This window comes from Rhincodon typus, chromosome 10 (assembly GCF_021869965.1).
Source record: "Rhincodon typus isolate 14 chromosome 10, sRhiTyp1.1, whole genome shotgun sequence".
Lineage (NCBI taxonomy): Eukaryota > Metazoa > Chordata > Chondrichthyes > Orectolobiformes > Rhincodontidae > Rhincodon > Rhincodon typus.
Genome location: NC_063341.1, coordinates 51,062,551 through 51,072,084, shown reverse-complemented (window position 1 = coordinate 51,072,084; position 9,534 = coordinate 51,062,551). Strand labels below are relative to the sequence as shown.

General features: G+C 45.9%; 2 long non-coding RNA genes across 2 annotated transcripts in view; one reads left to right on the top strand and one right to left on the bottom strand.

The window, feature by feature from the left end:
• Window positions 1-1,666: 1,666 nt before the first annotated feature.
• Window positions 1,667-4,733, bottom strand: LOC125484258. Its single transcript, XR_007263100.1, has 2 exons — window positions 4,279-4,733; window positions 1,667-2,212 (listed from the first exon to the last, which is right to left on the bottom strand). It is a non-coding gene; the product is annotated as an uncharacterized LOC125484258 (long non-coding RNA).
• Window positions 4,734-7,824: 3,091 nt separating this feature from the next.
• LOC125484257 overlaps window positions 7,825-9,534 on the top strand; it is a 41,372-nt gene continuing 39,662 nt past the window's right edge. The window contains exon 1 of the long non-coding RNA XR_007263098.1: window positions 7,825-7,874. This is a non-coding gene — a long non-coding RNA (uncharacterized LOC125484257). The remainder of the gene's footprint in view (window positions 7,875-9,534) is intronic.

Here is a 9,534-nt window from a genome sequence, read left to right as displayed (position 1 = left end):
GCTGATTCATGAAAACCATTATTCGTGTTCGTTTCCAAGAAAAGAATTGCTTTGAAACTGCGCTAATTTTTAGCTTCAGTCAGAGGCATGACATCTGAATGTGTGCTTCTGCCTTGTTGCTTCTTAAACTTGCCTTTCTGGATTTTCTCCTTGTCTGGATAAATTATCACAACAGAAGGTTCCAAGAATTTGGGTCACTTTAATTGTTTGTGGCATTCTGGGTATCTGCTGGAAGGATAAAACCACAAATGAAGGCAAGCTCCAAAGCAATTTGATGCTCATCAAGCACAGGCAACTTTTATTGGCTTACATACATCCACAAGATGGAAGACAGGCGTAAATGGAAAGGATTCTTTTCCATAGTAAGATAGCTGGAGCAAGATGACCAGTAGGCTGCTCAAAGCTTTGCATCAAAAATTTGTGCACTGGTGACATGAAGGGAATTTTGCCTCTTGGAGGTACTAGATGATTCAGGAAAGTGGCAGTCTCACCTGTGGGTGGGTGTGTGCCACCAAGATGGTCATTGGCTAATTTAGCTTGGCAACAAGTGCCCGCACCAAAAACAACAGACCATAGCAATACCTGATAATCAGTTCATAGACAGTACTTATGGCAGAACTTGCCACTCACCTAATTTGTCTTTTTAGCCAGAAATGTGTCACTTGAAGTTATTGCATCCCTGGTAAATTTGATTTGCTGCATTGTAATCATTTTTCATCGTTGGAAGGATGATGGTGATGGATCATGAGTGCACAGTTGGTGTGGTATGTACTATACACAGGGCATTACAGCAGCTCATCAAGCTTCAGAAGCATGACCCAACCCAATCAGTTTAATTTCTAACGAGGTGAGAACAGCAATTTAACAGAAAGCACACAGGGCTGAATTTTCCAGAAATTGGCTAAGCATCAGTTTCAGGGAGTTTCATGGAAGGGTGTTCATCATGGCTTTCAGCGAGTTTGTCCACGCCATTCTCCACAGCTCACCTCATTAGCTATGCCTTACACCTCTATGTTGCCCCATCTGCTGCTTAGCAATGACATAAGTACTCATAACTGCTGGGACTGCCTGGGGTTCTCAGCATTGGCATCATTTTTAAAGCTAAGACATGCACTATGTCAAGCACTGCCAGCCAGGAGTTGCACTTCACAGTCCATGTAGTGTGAGAGGAACAAAAAAGGAATGGTTCTGAGGGAACGTCAGCGGTACAGCCAACACTTTACTGTAAACATAAGTTCACATTCATAACATTGAGTTCTGGGAAAGGGTCATTTGACCCAAAATGTTAACTCTGATTTCTCTCCACAGATGCTGTCAGACCTGCTGAGCTTTGCCAGCAATTTCTGTTTTTGTTTCTGATTTATAGTATTTCCAGTTCTTTCGGTTTTCGTGACAGTATTGTTATTTTACAAGACCATCTCTATGATCAACATGTATTGCAACTGCAGGTATAAAAACTAACCTAAATAGATTACCCATCCTTTGTGCCATAGCATCTTTAAATGCTGTCTAAAGTAATGTTATTCTTTCCCTAATGCCCAGCATGACGTAACATCTTCTCATTGTTCAGTGTGGGAGCAGCACATACTGCAAAACCTACAATGATTGAAAATGTTTACTTTCATTCAACGATAGCAAAGCACATAAAAAACAAGGAAAAGTTACATTTGGTTTTGGGAACAGACAGGGACTGTTTGCCTTTTATTGAAAACAAATGAATAATGATTTCACCCAGCTTGTATCTATTGGAACTGAATGCCAATTGAGTCCTGTCTGGCTGTGTTATGCCTGATACTGCACTGTTCGATCATGCTGAAGGTGGTGTTACTCCTACTTAATTTCTTCATCTTCCTTCCTAAATGACTGCTGTTGCTGTTCCAACTCCACAGATTCCATCACATCTCCTTGCTGCCTGCTTCAGTTGTGCAATGCACAGCACACTTGGATGAAGTGGTATTGTACTGGCTGACCCCCGTTGCAGACTGAGTTAAGCAAGTCTATCGTCTGCTCTATGGTGACCCTGGTTGAAGAATGGACTGCACTGTATCTATACTTGGCCTCAGTCAGGAGGTTTCATAATGAAGTCATCAGCCATAGTTTGTGCAGAATAGCCCTTGCCTCCTTTAATGCTTCTTGTAATGTTTTGACCTTTGAAACTGAGTAAGAACAGGGGACTTCAAAAATATAGGCATCATAGCTGCTCCTGGGGTTCCTGGAGAAACAAAATAGGTCCTTCATAATGTGAGCAGTCAGCATCCACATCACACACAAATCACGGTTTAGCATTGTCCTCCACAGAATAGGACGTGGAGGACCAATAGAATATTTCTATGTGGAACTTGGACATAGGAACCTTATTCTAATGTATGCCGCACAAGCCACATGGCATAAAATACAGAAGGCAATTGAAAATACAGTACGATCACTGATACTTTGTCCCCCAGGTCACCAAGGAAAGGCAGCATTGCATTTAATACATAGAAGTCAAGGTAAGCGGAAATCAGCTCTATGATCATTTTGTAACAATAATGATTGTTTGTGACCATGATTTGTGTCAGAAGACCTGTTCAGAAGATGTAACTATACACCTCTACAGCAGGTGGGACTTGAACCAGGGTCTTCTGGCTCAGAGGTAGGGACACCACCAATGTCCCACAATAGCCCCTGATTTGTATCCCACACAGTTGGACACTGTATACAAGTCACATGTACCTTACTATAATTATGGATGACTTCAACCTGTATTGTGAAAGTGCTTGATTACTGCAATTGCCCCTTGAAGGGCCTCACATTGCTCAGCCAGAGAAAGAAATACTTACTCTCACGACTCTGGTGTGGTCGCAGCCATTTTCCATTCCCATTGCACGTTTATTATTGACATAAGGATGGCAGGCAAATGCAGGCCACACTTGGCAAAGTGAGTTGCAAGCTCAGCCTGGTAGTCATGTGGCTCCCCCTCAACTTCCATGTTCTTTTCTTCCTTGCACTCCACATTGATTCCATTAGTATTGAGCTTCCACCCATTCCTTCATCTCCCAACATTGTTTCTTCACCCCAGCACTACAGCTTTGCCATGCCAACCATTGTGCTGCACTGGTTCCCACATCAAAGCCAGGGTGGTTGTGACTATGATATACCACTCCCTCCCCCCACAAAAACCCATATCGTCCGATGCACTATCGTCTTCCTCCCATGTGTTGAGTTGCCTCCCTTCACAATTATTGTCCCCTCTGCATCCCAATATGCTACGTCCAATCCCCACAATTGACTTTCCCAAACTTCTTACCACAGCAGTGGCCCCTGACAGTCCCTCTTGAAGTTCACTGAGTGGCCCCCAGGACTGAGTGGTGGCCCATCTCCTAAAATTACTTGAACAAAGAGTCCAACAGTTTGGTGACCTGGCCATTGACTGATCTCTCTGACTGACCTACCATGATTTCCTGGCCTGATTGAACTGAATCTGCAGGACTGACTGACTGTCGCCATTCCCAAGCTGTAATGATACAGAACCCCTGACTCTGTCCACACCAAGTGGCCAACTGGCCATGTCCAAGCCCTTAGACTGATATCAGACACTACCCTAGATTTACTGTGCTGGCATCCCTTGGCTGAAGGCTGTCTCTCTCGACCAGACTAAGGACTGGTCTATTTAAACTTTGAGTCATGGACTTTAGGCTGAAGCAATGGAGGTGTGTTGCCACTTTCCTGCTGGCACTTGGTGTCGGTGTAACAGTGACATAATGTAGCATGGTGCCATACAGCACCATGTCCACCCCTTTGACTGACCACTGCTGACAACCATGTCAAGCTGCCTGACTTTGTGTCTGTGCTAAACAGTATCGCAAGAAAAAAGTAGCCTAAGCTTTTAAGTTCTGAATGAAGCAGAAAAACACAAAAATTCAAGGCAAGGAAAGGGAGAGACAGTATGAGCATCTAATAGATGCAAAGTGAGTAAGTGCTAAGAGAGCAAGTGAGGAGCACTCAAACCCATATTTGATCCATCACAATTTTGAATTTTTCAGTTCATTTAAACTTGACTGACCAGTATAATGATTCAAGGAAGAGATCCATTACCATCTCCTCATCTCAACTGGACAATAAATATCAACTTGTCAGCATCGTCCACATCCCAGGAGCAAATTAAAAAACTGCATTTGACTTAAATACTTCAAGGTACGCAATGCTCAGCCAATGACTTTCCCTTTCTTAACTTACCATTTCAGGAGTCTGTGTTCTACCATTCTACAGTAGGGGCATTGCAGCACAATGCACACTTACCATTTCTGAAGAAGGGTCTAGGCCTGAAACGTCAGCTTTCCTGCTCCTCTGATGCTGCTTGGCCTGCTGTGTTCATCCAGCTCTACACCTTGTTATCTCAGATTCTCCAGCATCGGCAGTTCCTACTATCTCTTACCAATGCATTGCTGCTTTCCAAAAAAAACTGTAGCAGTGAAATGATCAAATCGAGCACAACTCTCAGTTTGAATCAGGAATCATACAATTAAAAGTAGGGCCTTGGTAGTGTTGTAGAAAAGAGAGGCCTTAAAGAGGTACGTATTTCTTTTTTAAGTTTTTAAGTTTGCATCACATGTAGACGTGGTGGCTTCAGAAGCAGTTAGCATGCTTGCCATCATTGCTCAAACCTTTAAGTATAGGAGTTGGAATGTCATGTTGAGGTTGTACAGGACGTTGGTGAGGCCTCTTCTGGAGTACTGTGTCCAATTCTGGTCGCCCTGTTATAGGAAAGATATTAGTAAGCTGCAGATGGTTCAGGAAAGATTTACCAAGATGTTGCCAGGAATGGAGGGTTTGAGCTATGAGAAGAGGCTAGATAAGCTGGGTCATTTTTCACTAGACCGTAGGAGGGTGTGAGGTGACCCTATAGGGGTTTATAAAATCGTGAGGGGTATAAATAAGGTGAATGGCAGGTGTCTTTTCCCTAGGGTGGGGGATTTCAAGATTAGAAGGTATATTTTTAAGGTGAGAGGAGAAAGATTCAAAAAAGACGTGAGGGGCAATTTTCTTACACAGAGAATGGTTTGTGCGCGGAATTAGCTTACAGGCGAAGTGGTAAATGTGGGTACTGTTACAATGTTTAAAAGACATTTGGGTAAGTACATAAATAAAAGAGGTTTGGAGGGATATAGGCCAAGTGCAGGCAGGTGGGACTAGTTTAGTTTAGGATTATGGTCAGCACGGACATGTTGGACCGAAGGGTCTGTTTCCATGCTGTATGACTGTATTACTCAATGAATCAATTGCTAGCATGTTATCCAAAAGACACAATTGCCATTGTCGAGAACTTGGGAACTTGACATTTCAGTGCAGTCATGTCTAGTTCTGAGCCCTGCACTTTAGGAAGGATGTGAAGGCATTGGAGAGTATGCTGAAAAGGTTTACGAGATTGCACTCAGTGCTAAGGAATTCCACTTATAAAAATAGCCTGGAAAGTTGTAACCGCTTTCCTTGCAGAAGAGAATGTTCAGAGGAAAACTGATTGAACTATTCAAAAACATGAGAGATCTGGACAGAGTAAATAGGAAGAATTGATTCCTACTTGTGAAAAGATCAAGACCTCATAGACACAAATTTGAAGTAATTTGTAAATGAAGCAAAAATTATTTTAAAGAAAATTTTCACACAATATGTAATTTAGAAATGAAGTGCACTGCCTGAGAATGTGGCGGAGGTAGGTTCAGTTGAAACACTCGAAAGGGAATCAGACTATTTTTGTTTAAAAAATAACACGAAGGCGAGAGAATGGCAATGAGGTGAGATGCTCATTTGAAGAGCTGGCACAAACGTAACCAGTCAAAATGGCCTTCTCCTGCACTGTAACAATTTTCTGGTTCTGTGATGTAGGCGAGGTCGCTTTTTCAGGGGTGCTGACCTTTAGATGAGTCATGAGATCCCATCTGCCTCTTCTGATACTGATGCTGCATATTAAAGATTCCACAGACAATTTAAACAAGAGTGAGGTGATTTCCTGACATGGTGACCATAATTCATACTTCAACCAGTATTGCCAAGCACAATTTCCCACTACTCATTTGTTAATTTCAGTCTGTGAGATCCTCATATGTACAACTCATACTTAAGGCTTAACAAGGCAACGACTGCTGTGATTCTGTCATATTTGCATGTACTTTTTATTTTTCTTTCATGGGATATGGGCATTGCTGGCTAGGACAGAGTCTTTTGCCCATTCCTAATTGCCTCAAGTCTATTTTGTATAGTTCACTCACGGTGCTGTAAGGAAGGGAATGACAGGATTTTGTCCCAGCAACAATGAAAGAAGGTTCAAAGTTCCAAATCAAATGGAAACCTAAAGAACTGTAATTCAGGAACAAAAACAGAAGTTGCTGGAAAAGCCCAGCGGGTCTGGCAGCATCTGTGAAAATCAGAGTTAACGCTTCTGAGAAAGGGTCACTGGACCCAAAAATCTGATTTCTTTTCTTCACAGATGCTGCCAGACCTGCTGAGCTTTTCCAGCAAATTTGTTTTTGTTCTGAGTCAAGTGGTGTAGGAGCTTGCAAGGGGACTTATAGAGATTTTTTTTCCCCCTTTATTCATTAATGGAATGAGGATATCACTGGCTAGGCAGCACTTTTTGTCCATCCCTAGTTGCCCAGAGGGCAGTTCAGAATCAACCACATTGCTGTGGGTCTGGAGTCACATATAGGCCAGACCAGGTAAGGATGGCAGTATCCATCCCTAAGGGACATTAGTGAATCAGGTGGGGTTGCCCCCCCCCATGACAATGGATTCATGGTCATCATTAGATTCTTAATTCCAGATATTTTTAATTGAATTCAAATTCCACCATCTGCCACAGCAGGATTTGAACCCAGGTCCCTGGAATGTTATCCAGGTTTCTGGATTAACAGTCCAGTGATAATACCACTAGGCCATCGCCTCCCCTTATAGATGGTGGAGTTCCCATGTTGGCCTTATGCTTTTAGTTGGTAGAGGTTGTGCATTTGGAAGGCACTGTTGAAGAAGTCTTTTGAAGCATTTCGAAAAGCTCCTTAGTTACAGAGTTGTTTGTAAACACTCATATTTCCTTATTACGTACTGGGTGGTATCCTTGTCTTTGGACAGCACCAAACATAGGGAGGGTGAAGATTTTTTTAAAATGCTTGTGAAATTTCAGGATGACTAAGTTTCACTTTGGCCTTCATTTTATTCTTTTCCCGTATGTGTTAAAGAGAAGGAAATTAAAGCAGCTGAACTAAGTCTGTCACTAAATAGGCTTGCCTTCAATTGTTTCAGTGCCTTGGGGATGATATGAGCAGTTCTCAGGAGATCCTTTCAAAGCAGATATTGCAAAACACCGCTGGTACAGTAGGTTTGGAAGCAAATGGTCGACATGCAATCTGGGATGACTGACACTTGTTTCCATAGCATTAACTTGGGAGAAGGGAAGTGCTACGATATTTGCTTAAGTTATATTTCAAACGTTGTCAGAAGTAGTACACACAGGAATTCTCAGCTCCAGCTCTATGCAGACATTTCACTGTGAATGTTTCGTACACATCTGACAGATAAACATTAGCAGTTTTTAAATAAAAGATATTCTCCCCAGATCATCCCCAATGGACTACAATCCACATTCAAGCCTTCCCAATTTGGCCCCAACCGTGATAATATCTACACTCATGGGGTTGAGATCCTTCAGAAGCGTTTCTCCCTGCGACTCCTGAAACACACACTTGCAGCAATGCGCCGGCATCTCCAGGCACTACAATCAAGCCTACGCCAGCTCAGAGCCTCCCTCTCCCAGACCTGCAAAGGACCTCTCCTGTTTTTTATTCTACGTAGGATCCACAACCTGAACTCCCAATTCTACTCAGCTTTATTGGACACTAAAAACCGTAAGTACAGTAAACTTACTGGTGCCTACCACCCAAAACGGGCTTCCTCCACCCCCCAAATCCCCAGCCGTACCCAGGACCTTCCCCACAATGGGTCCGCCGCCATTGGCCATGAGGCCACTATCGGAGAACCCACAGATGACGTCACATCCGCCACCGCCGGGTTCCCCACTTCCGGGACAGCAAGCACCATCGCTGCCGTTGCCACCGACACTGAAGTCACAACCACCCTCACCGCTACTGCCGCCGCCTACCCCGCTCCTCCTACCTCCGACGCCGGTCCGCCCATCACCGACGCGGACGCAACTCCACCCACCGCCGGCGCAACTCCGCCCACCGCCGACACCGGCACAACTCCGCCCACCGCTGCCGACGCTCCGCCCACAGCCGACGCCGACGCAGCTCCGCCCACAGCCGACGCCGACACAGCTCCGCCCACAGCCGACGCCGACGTAGCTCCGCCCACCACCTCCACAGCCAGCAGCTCCAGAGGAGACAGCAGCACCCAGCCCTGCCGAGTCTTCACCATCCCCCCAGACCTACCCCTTACTGAGGACGAACGGTCAGTCCTCAGTAAAGGGCTCACCTTTGTCCCCCTCCACCCACAGATCAACGAATACCGCTCACGCTTGGACATAGAGCAGTTTTTCCGCCGCCTCCGCCTCCACGCTTACTTCTTCAACCGTGAACCTAACCCTCCCTCTACTGACCCCTTCTCCCGCTTCCAACACACCCCCTCCTCCTGGACACCACCCCAAGGCCTCCTACCCTCCCTCGACCTCTTCATCTCCAACTGCCGTCGAGACATCAATCGCCTCAACCTCTCCACCCCTCTCACCCACTCCAACCTCTCCCCCGCAGAACGTGCAGCCCTCCGCTCCCTCCGCTCCAATCCCAACCTCACCATAAAACCCGCGGACAAGGGAGGTGCAGTTGTAGTATGGCGCACTGACCTCTACATCGCCGAGGCCGGACGCCAACTCTCCGACACCTCCTCCTACCGCCCCCTTGATCATGACCCCACCCCTGAGCACCAAACCATCATCTCGCAAACCATCCACAACCTCATCACCTCAGGTGACCTCCCACCCACGGCCTCCAACCTCATCGTTCCCCAACCTCGCACTGCCTGCTTCTATCTCCTTCCCAAAATCCACAAACCTGAATGCCCTGGTCGACCCATTGTCTCCGCCTGCTCCTGCCCCACCGAACTGATCTCCAACTATCTGGACTCCATTTTCTCCCCCTTGGTCCAGGAACTCCCTACCTATGTCCGTGACACCACCCACGCCCTCCACCTCCTCCAGAACTTCCAATTCCCCGGTCCCCAACACCTCATCTTTACCATGGACGTCCAGTCCCTCTACACCTGCATTCCCCATGCAGATGGCCTTAAGGCCCTCCGCTTCTTCCTGTCCCGCAGGCCCGACCAGTCCCCCTCCACCGACACCCTCATCCGCTTAGCCGAACTCGTCCTCACACTCAACAACTTCTCTTTCAATTCCTCCCACTTCCTACAGACAAAGGGGGTAGCCATGGGTACCCGCATGGGCCCAAGCTACGCCTGCCTCTTTGTAGGTTACGTGGAACAATCCCTCTTCCGTACCTACACCGGCCCTAAACCCCACCTCTTCCTCCGTTACATTGATGACTGTATCGG